Raw genomic sequence first — 20,564 nt, 5'->3', positions numbered from 1 at the left:
TCCTAAGTCCTGAAAAGGGGTTGCAGAGGCTGAAGTTTTACTGTAGCACTATTATATGTAGTAAGTATAGCATTAGAAACTGGTGTTTAGGCATTCAGTTGAGGATTTGCTAGATAGCAGATTTTAAAATGATCTTTTATCCTTGTCTGAAATCCCCAGATGTAGGCTGTGTTGCCAGTTAGACTTGATCATGCCTGATCCAGTAATTTCCAGTGTGCAAGTGGGTCAGAGGGTGGGCTCAGTCATTTTCAGGATCAGATGCTACAGCTTTAATATGCTATTTAATTTAGCCTATTGGGTTGGGCAGAGAAAACCATCAAAAAAGGTTTCCTGAGCCTATTGTGTCAGATTAAGGAAAGTCATATTAATGCCTTTAAATGGTAGTGCACAAAGGAGTAATGGAGCTAACGAGAAATTTGCCTTCCTTTTCCTTTCCCTTTCAAATGAGAACCTACCCTAGTCTACACTCCATATACCAGAGGCAGAGCAAGACAATCTCACGCCTTCAGAACAAGTGAGGCATTTACTCTACCACTGTGTCGCTCTGCGTAAGTGCCTGATGCACAACATCAGTTTTTAAGGGCATAATCCCCCTATCCTATAACCCCATACTATTAGCACTTAGACCCAATGGCCTCTTTTCCTAAGAAAATAAAGCTTTTATAGGAGTGCTGTCTGTCCATCTGGCTCCCCATCTGTCAATCCTGCACCCAGCAGTATATTCTGAACCTGGTGGCTAATTTCACCTCATTCTCTAGAGGGGTGAAAGCTTAAAAGATAAAAATATCTCACATTTTATGAAAATCAGTGGTGTGGGAGAAGAGAATTGACAAAGCACAGCTCACTTGAGTGAAAGGCAGTGGTATAAGCTCGTTAGCTAATTGCTCAGGTTGGGCTGCCAGCTGGCCAGTCAACATGAGCAAACTGGCCAGCTCAGCTACCTGCTAACAGCTTCTTGGACCTCTGCACAGTGCATCCGGCCAGCCAGCATAGCAGGAGAGGAGACTTTTGGGGAGGGAAGGTGTGTATACTAAGTTAGGCAAAAAAAAAAGACATGGAGACATGCTGAGGGCTGTGGTCACAGAATCACAGAATGGCATGAGTTGGAAGGGACCTCAAGGATCATGAATTTCCAACCCCCTGCCACAGACAGGGCCACCAACCTCCACATTCAATACTAGACCAGGCTGCCCAGGGCCCCATCCAGTCTGGCCTTGAACACCTCCAGGGATGGGGCATCCACAAACTTGTTGAAGAGCATGTGATGTTTTTGATGCAGATGGAGCAAAAGAAAGGATGATGGGTGCAGTCTTTTTTTGTGAGAAACATCATTTCTGGTTTAAATTGATGTCAGGAAGATATGTTTGTTCCTTCTGTGCTCAGGGATAAGAGTGGGCTTTGCTTCTCCTGTGAAAATCTTCTAGTGCCTTGAATGGCTGGCATCTCAGCTCACAGCAGGGGCTGAAATAAGATAATCTTCAAGGTCCCTTCCAACTCAAGCCATTCTACAATTCTGTAATTCTATGATTTTATCTTTAGAGCCCCCAAACAACCACTCTTTTCCCCATAATCATCTAACCATGATCGATTTTGATGATTACCGGAAGAGAATAGTTAAGGGAAGAGCATGAAGGTAGGACACAACCAGAAAACGGACTGCAAGAGGAACCTTGTTATCCCCTTTGCACAACCAATAAAAAGAAGAACCAGAAGACAATTGGAATATTTGTATGGACGTGCAAATAAATTCGGTACAGTGTCCCAGTCAGAGCATCCGACATCCATGTTGGTAACCCTTCCCACAGCAGGGGGGGTTGAAGCTAGATGATCTTTGAGGTTCTTTTCAACCCAGGCCATTCTATGATTCTATGATCTCCACAGCCCTGAGAAACATGTGGTGATGACATTTTCATGTGTGGTGGTAAAATAGTGCAAGCAGAGCTGCTCTACTCACCTCCGTGCTCAGGCACTGTGCTCAGCAGTATATTACTGCCTGTGGTCCAGCCATAGAGAGTGAAAAATCTACTTTTGGCTTGGTCCCACCATCAGTTAAGCAGATCTCACCTCTGTTCATCTTTCAAAGACATTTTAGCATTATTTAGTACCATCTCTGCTCCCAGAACACTTTTCTTACACCTGATATTCCCTTCAGTGTTTAATACACTTTTGTGGCACAAAACAGGAAGAACAAGACTGACCCAAAAAGTCAGCTGAATTCAGGATTTCAGAAGATAAGGTGCCCAAGTCAACCTAGCGATAAAATATGTGGTAAGCAAACCCTGTGATCAATGCAGATAGCTTAAGCTTCTGCAGCGCTAATTGCTATTACAACCTTAAGCTAATATTTGAGCCTTTCTTTTGAGCAAGGATGTGTAACAATTAGATTACAGGATTTGGGGCATTACATAGAGAGATAAAAGCAGCAGTTTTGTCATGGTCTGTAGTATTTTGTTTGCATAGAGATAACAGCAGCGATGATAATATTAATAATAACTACCCATTTCAGTCCAAACTCTGTTTCGAGGTGCATCAGACTAGATCTAGAATCATCCTCTTGCCTGTAGAAGATGTTATCCTAATTTTTTTTTTTTTTGAGCTGGAGCAAGAAGCTCGTGAGGCATTTTGTCCTTGCTGAAGAGCGCAGCATGGTGTGCAATGAGCTCTGTCTACTCACAGTCATAAATGGAATCATAGACTCACAGAATGGCTTACGTTGGAAGGGACCTCAAAGCCCATTCAGTTCCAATCCCCCTCCATGGGCTGGTTGCCCCCTACCATATCATGCTGCCCACGGCCCATCCAGCCTGTCCATGAGCATCTCTGGGGATGGGGCATCATTTGCAAAGCATGGTCTGAACTTGCTGAGTGCTCCGCTGGCTTTTATTGTGCTGTCATTCTGATGTCTGTGTCACAGCTACAGCAGTGAAGAGACCTCTGTTATTTTTGCTATCTATGAACCTTATGCTTTCCTTTCTCCTGCTAGAAATGCATGTGCATAAGTGAAAACACAATATGTTTGAATCCAGTGATAAAGTAGAGCATGGAGGAAAACAAACAAACAAATAGTGCTAAACTACAGAGAAAAAACAGTTTGCTACAACAGCATGCCTGATATAATGCATGTTATATTGTAATGTGGCCTGGGTCAGCATCATTAAAACTTTCTACAGCGTATTAAAAAGAGAAGGCATCTTCTTATGCATATTCTTGGGGAACGTTTTTCTATTTCACACTGCTTTTTTGATTTCTTCTCCTGGGCACCCAAAGGGAAAAAATTCACCCCACATCTACAACAACAGCCAGCTTTCCCAAAGAACCATGGATTTCCTTGCCTTGGAGATGGGTCAACTCACACAGCCAAGCATTTCCCCCCCATCTCCCCTCCCCCCCCCACTCGAAGGCAGAATTAGTCCCAGAAAGAAAAGCAAAAGTGTGCATCCACTGAGCTATACTGAAACTACTACAATTACATTAAAAATAGACATCTCTGATGATAGCAGTTAAGCGTCTCACAGCAGCTGGAAATCTGATCCCATGGACACACACAGAAAACAAGCAGAGTAACTTAATAAAACAAGAGAAGTTCCCTGTTTAAGCATGCCCTCATTTGGTCTATCTGAGATATGTAAGAAAACTAAAAAACTCAGGGAAGTAGCCCGATAGGATATTTCTTACCCATAGGCACCAAGGTCCTTTCAGAAAATTGCATCCTGCAGACTGTTGATACTTGCTCAGAAACTTAAAAAACAGGTTTTAAGCAGAATTCTTTGGAGAATTAGATCCAGACTCAAGAGGCTGAAAGCATCACTTGAAACAGGCAGTTTAATTTATTCAAATAAAAGCCACATAGCTCAAGGACAGGTAAGTAGGTAAATAAGCCATCACCAGCTCGTTCTTCAGAAAGAAAGGCACCGTGAAAAGCCTGCATTAAAGCAGATCTCCATGTCGGAAATGAAGGAGCCTCAGGTATAGACATTTGATTTATTTTTTTTTCTCACCGTGGCACAGGGGAGGGTGCAGTGGCTCAACCTGTTGTAATAGAACATGTGGGTTGCTCGTTGTTGCGATGCTATTGCAGCAGCCTCTTCATTAAAAGAGGCTGCGTCTTTAGCAGCAAGGATTAATTTCCTACTTGTGAAACCAAGGCGTCACCAGTGCTGGCATTGTTCCTTGCTACTCTTTTCCCCCCTTTCCACACCTTTTATTTCCCTTCTTTCTGACTCATAGCGAACTGAAAGGAACGCAGTAAAGGAAAGAGAGGTACTGTATGTTTCTGATTTGCTGAGCTGACAATCCTTTTGCGACTTGATTTTGCTTTAATAGGATCTTCTTGTTACCCACCTACTGTAGCTCAGAGTGGAAAATCCATGCATCAAAAGGTTGAAAGCTTGAGGCAAAACTTGCCTCCCTGCAGCTCCAGATGGGGTGAGGGAGAGACAAAGTTACCCACTTGCTTTGCAAACAGCATTATGGCAGTTCAAGGAAGTCTGGGTTAAGGACATTATCTTCCCTATAAAGTAATCTCCAGCAGGCTTCTATTCTTTCTAAAGGCAGAGAAGCAAAGGGAAGAGTCAAATGTATTTGAAAAGTGTAGAGATGTCAAGGAGAAGTGCTCAAAGGATTTCTTCCATGTGAGATGTGAGTGAATTTCTGTTTGTTTCGTGTAGGAGGGGGGTGCATGCATGTGTGTGCATACACGAAGTGGACCCTGTAACAGAAAGATGCAAGACTGACTGGAAAAAGAAGTGAAAAAAAACACTAATATACCTGGGCAACCTTCTGTTGTGCATTGGTGTGCAGGGCTATGAGTGTGCATCTGCACATGTCACTTGGGTGCATCTCTGGGGACCACCTGCATGAGCTTATCACAGAATCATAGAATGGCTTTGGTTGAAAAGGACCCTCAAAATTCACTGTGCTCCAACCCCCTGCCATGGGCAGATTATCCCCACCAGCTCGGGTTGCCCAGGGCCTGGCCTTGGGCACCTCCAGAGAATAGCTCTCAGGGCAGTAGTGCTAGGCCCTCAGCACCTTCTGAGTAAAGAATTTTCTCTTAACATCTAACATTAATTTCCCTTCTTTTAGTTTAAAGCCATTCCCCTCTTGATGGGCTTGGTGGGCTCCCTCTGTAATCCCCCACCCATGAGTTGCAGAGACAAAGCACTCAAGCTTAAAGTAACCTCTGGGTATGATATTAAGACATTACACTTAAAACCAAGCCCTGAGTCCACTCATTTTTTCACTTTATTTACTCTGAGTCTTAAAGTCCAGCGTCTACATCAGTTTTACTGCAAGGGGTATATGTGGAGACACTCTTTTATTGGTCCTGGGGATGTGGAGGATGAGACCAAGTCACCAGAGTGGCTTAAATCAGGCATTGGCAGTGTTGGCAGTGGATATTTCAGCTCTGTAAATACAGACCTAATGCACTTTCTTGCTTGACAGAACATGCTGGGAAGTGTGTGTGTACCACTTCCCTCTGCTGGAGGCAGCCCAGACTGTTACCTGCCTCCATCCAGGAATATTTCTACTGATGCCAAAAGTGTTCCAGTCCCCATGATCCATCTCAGCATCGATAACGAAGCGGCTTCAAATCATTTCAGTGTCTCTCATTTATATAAAAATCTCATTGCTGATTGTGGGATGAAAAACAGCAGCCCTGAAAGCACAGGGAAATGTGTGCTGCAGGAACTGTTTAAGCTGACACGTTTTGAAAGGAGACAGAATACCACAGCCTGGGCATGTAACACTTCTTAAAAGTAGAGTGAACCATCTGATTGCTCACAGATCTGCACAGCCACATGCATATCCCTTGCCATCAAAAATGACTGTAAAACCAGTCAGAGTGCGCCTTGTTTTTGTTTTTTTTTTTTTAATGTGCTGTTGTTCATATATCCATGCACAAATCAGGATTGTTCTGGGCAAGATCATAGGTCAAGAAGATGTGGGGGGTGCAATAAATGGGTGAAGAACAATCTGATTACAAATTATCTTCCTTGGTCCTCTCCTGCTTCATTTTACAGCTTTAAAATGCCACCTGTGGAACTGCATAATTGATAGCTTTCCCCATCTAATCCCTTTCTTATAGACTGTAAACATCAGTGTTATAACAGAGGACAGGTATACGATGTAGAAAGGTATAGCTCAGATAGAAATTGATTATTTTTTTTTATTAATCTCAGGTATGCAGAACATTCCCCAATATTATATGTATTATATTTCTCCTTTGATAAATACTCATAATTTGCTCCATTTGCCTGGTGGGATGAGACACAATCACGTTCACTGCCTTTGCAAGCCCTCTGGCTTCTAGAGGTTTTAAGAGTACAGGTGGAGGGAAGTCCTGGTGACCCAGGGCTGGCCAGAAGCCTTCAAATGGTGGCCTTCTGGCACTCTTCTGTGTTTTTTTCTGATAGCATCCTTTGCTATCACCCTCTCATGGATGTTTCTGTAAGAGAAATTGTAATCTGGTAGCATTTTATCATCAATATGCTAAAGACAATAGATTTCTTTATGAGTAAGAGAGTCAATGTAGGGAGGCACATGCATGTTTCAGAACAAGATACACAGCTGGATAAGTAAGCACGACATTTATTATTATGTACCAGAGGAGCTGTGGGTACCCCATCCCTGGAGGTGCTCAAGGCCACGTCGGATGTGCCCTGGGCAGCCTGAGCTACTGCTTGATCTAGTGGTTGGCCTTAGTAAAACATCAGCAAATGTCCCTATTGTATTAAAAAGAAAAGAAAGGAGAATGAGGAAACATGGAGAGATTCCATCACATTCCAGTATTTATTTACTTGTTTATTTTAAGGGGAGATGGGTGGCAATTGCCTGACAAATTAATTATGACACTCATCTAAGCTACTGGAGATGCTTGCTGCAAATAGGAAGGATGAAGCTTTCTGTTAACAAAGATGATAAATAAATCTGGAAATAAAGAGGAGACAGGATTCCTGGGACTCTTAATCTAGTGTGTGGAATGGACCCCTGGTGACACACATGCAGTTGTGACCCATGGTCACATATACATGCTTTGACATCTTACTTATGGTCAGAAGGGTATTACCAAAGCAAATCTTCTGACAGTTCCCTCTCATTGGAATTTGCTTTGCATCTCAGATTATTCTGTTCAGATAAAAGTGAAGGGGAATATAGGCTTCAGAAATTTCTGTAACATGTTCCATCTATTAATGAGTATTTACTCTTTCAGGCTACAGCAGAGCTGGCTCAAAGCAAGCTATCAAGAAGCTTTTAATGAGAATATTGAATCTTCAGAATAACCTCCTTCAGTCTCTGAATCTGCTCCTTTTATGCTGTATAAATTTTCTCATGTAGTTGTAGCTGAATATGAGTCAAAGTGTTGTGTTTCAGCCAGGTAGAAGAATCATGTATTAAAAAATGAAATGGCAGCCTGAGGGACACATGAAAGTAGATTCCTCTGAGGATAGCCCAAGGGATTCTAGGCTATGTCCACACTAGCATTTATAGAAAGATTAGTGGGCTGAATTAGTAGGATAGCACTTGTTAAAATGATGGAAGAAGGCATCTAAAGGAATTTGAAACAATAGTGTATGGTTCATAGACATCAAGACAGAATTTCTCATGATACTCTACCACACAGACAGGAATTTTCATGGAAAAGGAATCAGTTGCAAGTGGGAAAGTATGGAAAAAATCTGTCTAAGCACTGTCTCCACAAATTGAATATATTACACTTGACTTTCAAGGCATCATACAATGGTTAAATGGAAAATATGGTTTATTTGCTCACCTTTGAAAATAATGCCTACATTTATCATGAAATCATAAAACTGTTTGGGTTGGATGAGATCTTTAAGATCATCTAGTTACAACCCCTCCTCCTATAGGCAGGGACACCTCCCTCTAGACCAGGTTGCTCGCAGCCCCATCCAGCCTGGCCTTGAATGGTTCTAAGATGCAGGCATCCACAGTATCTGTGGGCAACCTGAGCCAGTGTCTCATCACCCTCATAATAAAAAATTTCTTCCTAATATCTAGTCTATATCTACTCTCTACCAGTTTAAAACCATTTCCCCTTGTTCTTTTGCAACATGCCCTTATAGAAAGTCCCTCTCCAGCTTTTCTGTAGGCCCCCTAACAGTTCTGGAGGGCTGCTATAAGGTCCCTCAGAGCCTTCTCCTCTTCAGGCTGAAAAACCCCATCTCTCTTAGCCTGTCTTTAAAGGGAAGGTGCACCAGCCCTCTGATCATCTTTGTGGTCCTCCTCTGGATGTGCTCCAATAGCTCCATGTGTTTCTTGTGTTGGGGGCCCCAGACCTGGACGCAGTACTCCTAGTGGGGTCTCACGAGAGCGGAATAGAGGGGCAGAATCACTTCCCTCGACCTGCTGGTCACATTTCTCCCAGGATATCCTTGGCTTTCTGATCTGCAAGATTGCACATTAACTCATGTTGAGTCTTTCATCAAATGACATCCTCAAATCCTTCTCCTCAGGGCTTCCTGTTCAACTATCCTGCTGTCCCATGTTCAACTGCACTGAAGCCAGTACATTATAGAAATGAAGATAGTCTACAGTGTCTATTAGCCTTCTGCTTTTGCATTAAATCAGTGAGAGCTTCCAAAGGCAGTTCCTTATTCATATTAAAAAAAAAAAAAGAAAAAAGTAAAACAAAACAAAACAAAACAACCAAAAAACAGAGACGGAGAATAACAAGGAGAGGAAGGAGGAGAAAGAGAAGAAAGAAAATTAAAGATACAGGTAGAATGATGTTTTAAGATGGATTTTGCTTTCTGGGTGGATAGGACACAACAGATCTTTCTTCCTTCTGGATAAACTATTTCTGGTTTTCATAGAAGCAAGAGAAGCTAAGTAAATGATAGAGCATATGAGCACAGCAGAGATGCTTTATTTGGAATTGCATTTCTCTTTGTCTGATATCCCTGATTATGTAGCACTCTAAGCATTCACCTGACAATGAATGTCCCTGCAGTTATGGTATGATACTGTAAATGCTTCTAACATGTAAATCTCTCTAATTACCATTTGAAATAGTTGCCATCCTATTTCCCAAGAATCTTACTCTCCCTTTACCAGAAAAGTAACAGATGTGAAGAAAATAAAAAGGTAAATGCTGACTTCCCTTGTAAAGGGAACAAAACAAATAAAATACTTCTCCCTCTGATTAATGATTGCCTGGAGTAGGATGGACCTGAGCAAGGGACAGCAATGGAGAGAGAAACCTGAGGCAATGTAAGAACTGGACTGGGAGCTTCCAAAAGAGTGACACATTTGGCTGAGGAATGAGAGCCTTGGCAGTGCTACAGCCAGTCCATCATCCTGCTGGAGAAAGAATGAGGCCATGAGGCTGATTAGGGAGGAAACAATGACCTTAATTTTGTTTCCAAAGAGACTACTCCTTCCTTAAGTGAAATGTAAAGAAAAAGCTAATTAAAAAAAGAAAAGAAGAAGAAAAATGAAAGCACAGTGTTACTTGTGGAAGTGAAATACAAGATAATATAACACGTGTTGCATCCTCAAACTCCCTCTGAAGTCATGATACTTACAGGGTTCTAGAAGAGGATGCCACAATGAAATTCCAGTTCTTAGAATAAGCACTGCTAAGCCTCAGCTTACCCCACTCAGTAAAATTAAGTAACACACACTTCTGAACACTTCACTGAAATCCTTTAGTACAAAGAATGTGAATTCTGTTACGATATTTAAAACCACTGAATTATGTTTTCACGATAAGAGTGTTTTCAGAAGACAGAAGATAGATATTCTCTATACTGTTAGACTATCAACTTTGTGAAGCTTCATCAGACCTGCCAGATGCAATAAATATTATAGATCCAAGTAGGACTTCCCCATTCTTGTGGATTTGGGCTTTACACAGCAAGATGTGTAAGGGCCTTCGGTTACAAGAAGTGTCCTCATTTAAGACTGCACCATTCCTGATGCTTTTTTTTTCTATTTATCTGTGCCTCGTGCTTTGCTCTGTACAAAGGTTTGCAGTGATTTGTAAGCAATCTATGCAGAGGTAGGCCTAGCCGAGAATTATTATTACACTCAGACAGCTTTATGCATTGACAGAAGATGAAATACACCCATCTCTTTAATACTCTCTCCCTCTCTCTATAATTTTAAACTGTCCTTACTGACATTTTAACATAAGATCAGTAGTTTGCATTTATATTTACACCTCTTTTCTTTAGACCTACCACAGTAGTGTTCAAATTAAACCAAGATAGCTTTGTTTAGTTGTGTTCCAGACTATATAGTTTCTAATGTCTCGAGGGCACTGTGGTTCAGAGCATAACTCTTCAGACCAGGAGTCTGGACAACAGCTCCTGAGCAACTGTGTCCTCAAGTCTCCTTACCTTCTATGTAGATTGAGGAGTGCAGTGATTTGTAAAACTGCCTTGAGATCTATGGCTGGGAAGTGTCAGGTAGATGCCAAGTGTGACTATAAATATAATTTGGACAGCAAAAGGAGCTGGAGCCAAGCTCTTTCAGAAGGATATTTTTAAACTAAGGATGCTGAAAGTCTCAGATTCCCTATCTAAGCTAGACTGCTTTCAATGCCTGCCAAACCATTTGCATTGATTTCAGTGGGAGAATTCATGAAGGAAGGGACTATTGTCAAGAAGACAAGTGGCCTTAACCAAGCTTTCTTTGGCCGCTAAAATCAGGAGAATCAGCGTTAGTTACTCTATTGAAGTAAGATTGTTATAAGACTGGGTTATTTGTCTAGCAGAGCTCTAGAACTTCAACCACGACTTTGAGTCACTGATAAAACAAAACCTAAATATATGTTCCTACGCAGAAAAGCAGTTCAGAATTTTTTCCTTCTATCCATGAGCACTCTTTCCTGATTAAAAAGTCGATAATTAACAGACGCTCCCATGGCTCCACTAAGATTTTTAAAGCAAAGTCAACCCAACTCATGTGAAATCTGTTCCCCATTCTTAAGGTTCAGTGATTGTTGGGTCAGTGCTGTTAATATGAATTTCTGTGCCGATGTAGCCATAGCATTAAATGACAAGGATGACAGTATTGTTAATTTATGCAGGCACTGAAAAGAGAGCTAACCCATAATTTTGTTATATTTTCAGGGCTTGACTTTTGTTCTAAATGTCAACAGGGTGTGCAAATGCCATGCAAGTCTCCCTTAGGACTTGGCTCAAATTCATATGCAGATACTTCTGAGAATGCCTTGGATTCATGAAATTAAGAAATTCAGTTAAAATATATCAAGGGAAAAATAGCCATGATATGAAATGTAAAAGTACTGATAAACTCCTGAGGATTCCTATGCATTTGTATTTAGATAGGTATTTACATGAGCCCACACAAATACGCATTTATATGCACACATGTACATTATGAACACAGGACTTCAGATAACCTCATTGACCAATTCCAAAACAGTTATAGAGTGTAAAATAAACTTCATTTACCTGTTTACCTCCTTGGATTATATTTCAAGCTAATTTACATTTTTTTCCTACATTTCCCTGGACAGTAAGAAGTCTTCTTTTGGAATGAAACACAGTGTTTCTCTTTCAGGCTTAATTATAGGTTCAATTTATTTCCATTAAACCAAATCTCTTAAAGTTTCCAAGCAATCAAGACATGAAAACTTTCCACCTATTCCTGATGAATTTGAATAATAAAATGTTCCCTTTCCTCCATATATATCTAGCAGAAATATAGTTGCTCTGCCACTTCTCTCTCATTTCTTGATTTTTATTATTGAAAAAGATTGCTGCACAGGAAACAAGCAGGTTACCATTATTTAGAAATCTGCTGGTCTGTTCAAAATTGTAGAAGATGTTACACCTACACACACTACTTCACTACTTCACTTAAGTAGCAAGTCTGTTGATTTACTTCATATGAAAGAAAGAAAGAAGGGATAAAGGAATGAAGGAAAAAAAAGGATGAAGGAAGGAAGGAAAGGAAGGAAAGGAAGGAAAGGAAGGAAAGGAAGGAAAGGAAGGAAAGGAAGGAAAGGAAGGAAGGAAGGAAGGAAGGAAGGAAGGAAGGAAGGAAGGAAGGAAGGAAGGAAGGAAGGAAGGAAGGAAGGAAGGAAGGAAGGAAGGAAGGAAGGAAGGAAGGAAGAGTGCTTTGCCCATATCCCTGTTCCTAATATTAGGAGTGGCTTTTGCCCCGTTTATGCACTGCATGGTAGTGGCCAATGATATGACTTTAGGCTAATCAAGCAAGAAACATATATTTTGGAGGACAGCTTCCTCTCATTGTCAGAGAGTCTCAGGGGATGGGCAGATACTATTTGTTCTCCCCTTTCTCTCCCTTTACATGGAAGTGTTTAGATACTAACAGTAATCTGGACTTTCTCTAGCTTCTCAACTTGGAACAGAGATGGATCTGGACAAAGTACAGGATACTTAGGTTTTCATAGTGGCTGTGACTGTTCAAACTCATTCCCACTTGACTCTCAGGGCAACCTTCTCATTAGTTCAATAGGTTTGGTTACAAATCTTCATCTGGCATCTCCCTGTCAGATCAGGTATATGACCATTACACACTTCAAGAAATCAGAGTTACGTACTCTTATAACTTAATGAGACCACAGACATGCACACAAATGCTTCTTCCACCTATGCTCTTGAACAAAAAACATCATTTAATTAAGCCTTACCATTCCACCACCACCATCTAACTTTATCTCTTCTGCTTTTCAGCTTTCATGTCAAATACTTCTTACCCTTTTATCACAAAGTAGTGAACATATAGAATTATTTGAAGCCAACATCAATGCTGATCTTTTCTGGCACTGTACAGAGAGGAGTACAGAATTATAAAACTGCTGGCAATTACCTTTCCTTACTGACTGAACATCACTTGAACACGTGATATGCATTGCAGCATGCAGAATGTTTGACATCCCCAATCTTCCCTTGTCAAAGCAGGAGCAGTATCTGATCCCATGGCTGCAATGGCTTCATTCCTTGAAAAACTGCTAGCAGCTATTGTGTTTTTCAGATTTATTCTATAACAGGGTTTCAAAGTTGTCTCTTGAATGTCAGTATCAAAGATAAGGGTGGTTTTATGCCTATGTTTTGGGCTGTTATGTTATTGCAGAGTGAAATATACTTTTTTGAAATATCTTTCTAAGGCTTTCCTTGTTAATGAATGTTTTCAGAAATAAATGCTGGGTGTCACAAAAAAAAAAAAAAATGTTTTGCATTTCTATTTCATTTCCTGTCATTTTATAAGCTCTCTTGAAACTGACCTTTCAAAATAGTAAACAGATGTTCTAATAATAATTAACAAGTATTTCTGCAAGTAGGAGAACTAACGGAGCCTGCAGAACTGAGTTTCTGTTCTTCCCTATCTTCAGCCCCCTTCACTACAAGAGTCCCCAAAGAGTCCCCATTTTTTCCTGCCTTTCTGTTTTCCCTATGATCTCAGCTGCTATTGCCAAAGCCTGCAGATAGCCTGTAGATAATCATTTCCCCTTGGTACCTTGCATGCCTCCAGGCTCTCTTCAAAGTCTAGTAATTACCAGCTGGCAAAAGGCACTGTATGCTGTGGCTGGTTCCAAAATATACATGTGAGAACTGACCACTCACTACAGACTGATTATTCAATGTCAGAACAAGCAGAAAAAAGTCAAAGCGCAGCCTCTCTAAGATGAGGGTTTTTCCCAGTTTCATAGGGTATTAATTTTAGTCTTTTCCTCCTGCTCTCTTATTAATGTTCATGAAACTTCTCAGTACCTTGCTCTATTTTCTTGGAGACTTCTAGTCCTTGTCCAACATGATTAATTAATTAAACATGATTTCAGTTGTTAGTAAAGAGACTGATAAACAAATGGATGGACAGGAAACTGCACGAAGCTTTAAGAACACAGAATAAAAATCAGGTTGTCATAATGCATGTCCTCTAAGGAGCTCTGTAGACTTGATATCTATTCTTGAATTTTACATCATGACATCACCTCATCAGCAAGAGAAAAATTATTGTCACTAGTTCACAAATAGCTCAACAGGAGCATAAAGGGTCACGGACCAAATCCATAGCAAGGACCATGGATACTTTTTTGGGTGTCCTGTACTGTAGCTTCAAAGCCACTGAACTGAATTGGCTTTTTGGTATAGGTGTGACTTTATCATGCAGTAGAACTAGAAATAAAAGTACAAGGTACCTTGCAAAGTACAAAGATTCATTCTCTTTACAGGTAGTGACTGCTGTCACCTGAGCCTCACTTGAATGAGGAGAATGGGATAAGTGACACAGATGACACTTGCAGACTTACTAGATTTATGAAAGCTATTTCTTCTATTCCAGACACCCATCATGTAGGCCCTTGACTCATCTCACCCTTCTATGGTCCCTTGGCTGTTTCTTTATCCTTTCCATGGATCTGCTCTTGCACTGACTTCTCCTAGGACCAGGTTTACTATTGAGTGCCTATGAATCAACTCCTTTCAAATTCAGATCTTCTTGATTAAACCATATCTGCTGTCCCTGTCCTCCCTTTAAAGGAGATGACAGCTTCCTGCCATGGGATATCCTAAAGCCAAGGATATCAAGTGGCCATTAATGCTATTTCCCAGTGCCTCTGCATTGTAGAGGAATCTTATTTCCTTTCATGGATGGGAAAAAGGAGGCACAATGAGGTTATGCAAGTCATGTAACTTTGATGAAAAGTGAATTAACTTCGGGAGCCCTAATGTGAAATTCTACCTCTCAATGAACCCGACAACAGAAATGTTAATCCTCAGTTCTTTTTCCCATAATCCAATGATTCTCTTTGCCTGGAGCTGTACCACTTCATCTGAAATCTTTAGCCTCAGCTGAGTTTCCATGGGTTTATTGCATGAGTCTATCTTACAATTCTTTAAACTCCTTGGATATGATCCTCTTTCCCAAGTCTCTATTTGCTGATCTGGTTCCGTGACCTCTTCACAGACCTCATAAAGAGAGGTTAAAGGAGTTTACCAAGTAACATTCTGTCCTTCAGACTCAGGTATGTTTTTGCAGACACAATATGGAATGGGAGTCTGTATGACTAAGGACCCAAAGTACCTCATGGAACCTTCAGTGGTTCAAATAGCTGTTGGTATCTTAAACAACAGTGCTTAGATCTTCATACCCCTCACTGCCCAAACATGTTTACACTTTTGAGTTTAATTATTTTTAATTAAACTATGTGGTTTCTAGGCTTCTATTGTTATCAAGTCCTGAGAAAAGATATCATTGCAACCGCCTCATGTGATTTTAATAAGCTACAAATATTCTGAATATTCTAATATGAATATTCTCCATTCTTCAGACTGAGTTTTGCCCACTGAGGGGAAAAAAAGAGAAATTGTGATATAGTTTTTAAAGAGGGCCCCACTAAAACAAGACAAAGCTAAGCAAAGTAAGGGAAATCAAAGCAAAACAAACAGTTATTTCATCTCTGTTTTTCTTTCAAACTGCTACACTGCTAATCTGTGAATCAGGGAAAAAAAAACAACCAACAACAACAACAAATCAATCTTGTAAGTTATCTCCTAGATAATGATAGAGGGAACCTGGATTCAGATTCTGCCTATCATTGTGACTTTTATGTGACTTTAGGCTAGGTGTTTCCTCATCTTGAAAAGAAGTATCAAAACATATTCTTGCATTTTTTGGCAGAATTAAATCTTTAGCTCAACAGACAAGCAGTGCCTGTTACTATAGCCCTGCATGCACATACGGTCTTGATCTCAACTGATGTCTCTAGGTGTTAATGCAATGCAAAGACTCTGTAATCAAAACTTTGCAGTCAGCTGTACTGTCTAAGTCAATCATCTTGTGCAAAATAAAAACTCTGAGGATCTCCTGGCAAGTATATATAAAGATAAATAATGAGATAAATAGATAGATGAGATAGAGATAAATAATGCCCACCAAATTTCAGATCATGCTGTTTGGGGCGAGAACATGAATTTCCTAATGGTGTGATGGCAGCCCTCAGTTTTCCTCTCTAAAAGATCCCATTGAAATTGCTGCCTTACTGCAATTTACATTTTATTACTGGAACAGTGTCACAATGTACTAAAAATAAAATTAAACATATTGTCGCCCAACCACCTTGCCATTGAGGATTCTAGCCATTTATGAGCTACGATAATCTCTTAACTACTTTCCTCAATTAAAAAGGGAGCACTCTAGTCCACTGTAAAAAGAGATTAACAGAGCAGAGCTGGCTGAGGTTGAATCCAATCTGCTTCAGGTTCTACTAGAACGGCAATCCTCATATGCCTCAGAGCCACTAGTTTTGGCTATCAGGAGCCCTGCTTGTACCTGTGCTGCTTCCTGACCCACACTATAGTGCTTTGACAACAAAAGACTTGGTCACTGTAGATCTACACGGGACTGTGGAACAAGACTTCTGGTCTGCAATTCTGTGTGAAATTCTTTATTTGCTGAAACATACCAATTTCAGTCTACAGGTTTTTTGTTTTGTTTTGTTTTGTTTTTGTTTTTGTTTGTTTGTTTCCCAGAAAATAAATTTCTGATTGCAGCTATGTGTCTGTGAAGCAAAGAAGACCTGGTTGCTTGGTGACCAGTAAGCATAAATAGTAGTTGCATAAATAATGAAATATTAATGACAGACCCTTAATTTCCTTGGTTAAAAACTGATCTGGGATGATAGAACAACACACGATAAAGTCCTTGCTCCACTAAAGATGTATTTATTCACATAAAGAGCTAAGGCATCAGATAAAGTGTGAGAGAGATGCCTTAAGAAGCTCCAGGAGTATTTTGATGTTCAGCATGTTTTTTCTGAAAACCAAGTGGTTACAATAGGTAAAGACTACAGGCTTCTTTTCCCCCTCTTCTCATGAGGGTCTGGTTTGACTTCATTATGAACGGTTTTCAAAATCCTGAAGAGTTTTCTTGGGACAGGAAAACCATTTCCTTCCCAAATCTACATGGCATCCATCACCACAGAAGCAGACATTCAAATACTAATGGTGCCTGTAGAGCATAAATTGAACTCTGCTAAGTAAAATTAAACCAATTAATCATAGGCCAAAACTTTAGAAAACAATAAAGCAACCAGAAGTCTTTCTTTGTCTTTCAGACAGTCACCAACTTCTGGGACTTGCAGGAGTCTCACAGGACCAGTGTGTTACCTTGCTCTTGCAACAGCTGTGTCAAAAACAGAACTTTAAAAGGGCCAATAGCATTGTAATTTAAAGCGTTACCCTAATCTCACATAATTAAGACTCGCAAAATTAAGAGCAAGAATTCCTGAGGATGGTTTGTTTTGAGGGTTGCTAAGTCTTTCTGGCCCCAGTTTTCTATTGAATATAGGTGTCTTCTTGCTTTTTCTCTTCCTTTTCTCATGATGACACCTGTCATACATGCACTCACACATATACATAGATATGACAGGTATACACTTGGGGAAATATTCAGACCTTTGCAGTTATAGTTCCTCTTAAGTGAGCGTCGCTTGGCTTTTCAACAGCTTATTTTTCTTCACTGACCATAGAGAGATTCACAGTGGCTACTCTTGCAGGCATAAATATTCTTCTGGAAAAAAAAAGTCTTTGCTTTTTCAAGCTGGACAGATGGTTTGTGTATGGATCCAGAGAGCACTTCCAACAATGCCAGTTGTATAGGTGGTGACAAGCCAGGTTGGCTCGTGGAAGGTGGAATTCACACCGTTGCTCTTGTGACTGGTAGCACAGTGGATGGTTCCCCGTTAGCATACTGTGAACGACTGCATATGTGCTGTCTGGCAAAGGGGCCTCCATGCTATAATGCATTTGCCAGCAGAGTCCCTTACTGCTTAGTTCAAGTAATTCTGGATTTAAAAACAGTTCTGCTGTTGTATGCAGAGGTATTCACCTGTGCAATCTCTCATCCCACCTTGCCCCTGTAAGAAAAAAAACCACTGTCCTCCTACGTAGAGAGACAGATATCCTTTATCATTTAAAAACAGATCAAATGATTTAGTGTGAAGGATTAGAATATGCCATGTTGTTCCAGAAAGATTTTAAAATAATCTTTTTCTGCCTTCTTACGAGATTTAAGACCACAGTTGCTAAGTATCTCATGAAGGGTGATTTGAATATTATTCAAAAATCCTCCCCAAAGCAGTATAGATCAGAAAACACGTTCCACATATTGCCTAGCTCTGCAAACTCAGGGTGTATCATCTGAACTTTTTCCCTTAGACATAAATCCAAACAACACTTATTCTGAGATAATGTTATATCCTGGAAGAAGCAGTGTTGGCTTGAAGTACCTGAGAACTTAAGCGGTTTGCATTTTGGTCCAGACTTTAATCTCATTTTACTTGTTCAAGAAGAGGATGCTGCTTCTCTGTAAGTGCCCAGTAATGCATACCTTCTTTTTTTGGGGTTTTGTGATGAACAAATGAAAAATACAATGTAATATGTAGCCTTACATAATTCTTTCAAACTCCATGTATTGGGCTGAAACCTTTTTCTATACACAGAATATAGAGTTGTAAGTGGAAGAAGTCTTCATATGCTGTCTAATGCATCCCTTGAGCCAAGCTTAAGCCATCATACATGCCTAAAGCATCACAGATGCCTACTTAGCCTCTTCTTATAACCATACTTTATCTTCTCAGAAAAAAAACAGTGTCTCTGTACCTTTAGCTTTAGAAAGTTTATTGAAACTGTGTTCATTTTTCTTGAACTATCTTTGGTGAATGTTTATGGAATCTATTCATGTCCTTTGTGAATATTTTAATATTGGAAATTTTAAGACTGCCACTCAGCCCTCACTTCTCTTGACTGAACAAATTCCACTTCTTCAGCTTGCCTTCAGTCTTTTCACTGGACTCTTCACTGCTTACAGAAATTCATGGTACGTCAAACTGGTCGTGGTCCTTCTCCTAAGGCATTTGTTAGAAGTAATTGATGAACTGGACATGCGTGTTTTATTCTACATCACAATATGATATTTTTGACCTGGAGTATATTATTGTGAGTTTCACTTCAAATATGCTTCAGGCACAGGTAGACAGATCTGCTCTCTGTAGTGCAGCTGTTCGCTCCCTAGTAAACTCTTCACACCTTCCTTTCTTATTTTGGAGTATTTACCAAGATTAGTTTTAGTTCTCCACATATATCATTTTATCTACACGTTTGCAAGCTCTCTTTGCTTGACTTGACTCTCTAGACTAGGAAATGTGTTCTATTCTATTTTCCCAATCACTGATGAAAATATTCAATGCAATGATCTGAATTGCAAATATTCACATGAATCTCTTTCACTAAAATCATTCTAGAACTTGTGATATACTTGTGATGTAGTTTTGCCTAAGATTAGTTTTATTAACAAGCTGATTTCTCAAAGCCTTTCCAAAGCTGTACTGATATTAAGGAATAGGGTTTACACTGGGAATGGAATTATCAAGGATAGCCTCTAAAATCACAGAATCACAGAATTGCCAGGGTTGGAAGGGACCTCAAGGATCATGAATCTCCAACACCCTGCCACATGCAGGGCCACCAACCATCCCACCTAATGCTAGACCAGGCTGCCCATGGCCCCATCCAATCTGGCCTTGAACACCTCCAGGGACGGGGCATCCACAACCTCCCTGGGCAGCTGTTCCAGCACCTCACCATTCTCTCTGTAAAGAATTTCCCCCTGACATCCAACCTAAATCTCCCTTCCCTCAACTTAAAACCATTTCCCCTTGTCCTGCTGTCACTCACCCTTTCAGAGAGTTGATTCCCCTCCTCTTTGTAGGCTGAAGAAAAGAATTCTTCTAATTTCTTAAATATTCTATGAGGAACAACACCAGTTTCTCCTGATTTGGAAACATTAACTGATCCAAACAATATCTTATCATACCTTTCTTGTTTCACTGAAGGTTGTTACTCTTTCAGTCCTGATATTAATTTTGTTAGTCATCCAATAGCAGTTAATCTATGTAGGGAAGACAATAGTAAAAATACATTAAATGCTTCAGTCACATCATCAGTTATTTTCTCTCTTTGTTCATCAAGCGATGGTCCTATGGTCACATTTCTTTTAGTGGCAAAACTGCTTTAGGCAGTTCTCAGCCCATCCTCCTTCTATCCCTTTGCCGTATCCCTTTCCCTTGCATTACCATTCATTTGTGCCAGTACAACAGTTTGCAGGACCACATGGTGAACAAATTAACTGATTCAAGTTAAAAATAAACATGTTTTGCTGGGTTATTTCTTTATGCTCTTTCCTTCCTCTTCTTCTTATTACTAACGCACCTACCCAATATGCTTTTATATTGCTGTAAATCCTTTGCATTTTATATTTTCTGCTTTTGTCCATACGTGCTTATATTATTCCCCATTGATCTGATCTACCACTTTCTCTCTCACTTCTTGATTTTCAGAATGGAGACATCAAATACAGACAAGCTTGTATTAAACTTCCTAAATATACCATATGATGTTACTCTTAGCCTAAAGTTGTTTCATTCAGATTTTTCCCCTTATATTTGCTTCCTGTGAGACCTCATCTACCAATCAGTCATACTTACTTATGTCACCTTTCTAAAGCTTCTTTGCATTTTGCTTTCATTTTTGCTTTTTTTCCCTCTT

The 20,564-nt window shown here is 40.1% G+C and overlaps 1 protein-coding gene across 1 annotated transcript in view; it reads right to left on the bottom strand.

Moving 5' to 3' along the window:
* Positions 1-20,564, bottom strand: part of TENM4 (teneurin transmembrane protein 4) — a 750,922-nt gene that overhangs the window by 608,279 nt on the left and 122,079 nt on the right. The window lies entirely within an intron of this gene.

The sequence above is a fragment of the Phasianus colchicus genome, chromosome 1, assembly GCF_987193195.1.
Source record: "Phasianus colchicus chromosome 1, bPhaCol1.hap1.1, whole genome shotgun sequence".
In the NCBI taxonomy this organism is placed as follows: Eukaryota; Metazoa; Chordata; class Aves; order Galliformes; family Phasianidae; genus Phasianus; species Phasianus colchicus.
The sequence above is the reverse complement of the archived record's forward strand: the minus strand, read 5'-3'. Positions and strand labels throughout refer to the sequence as shown.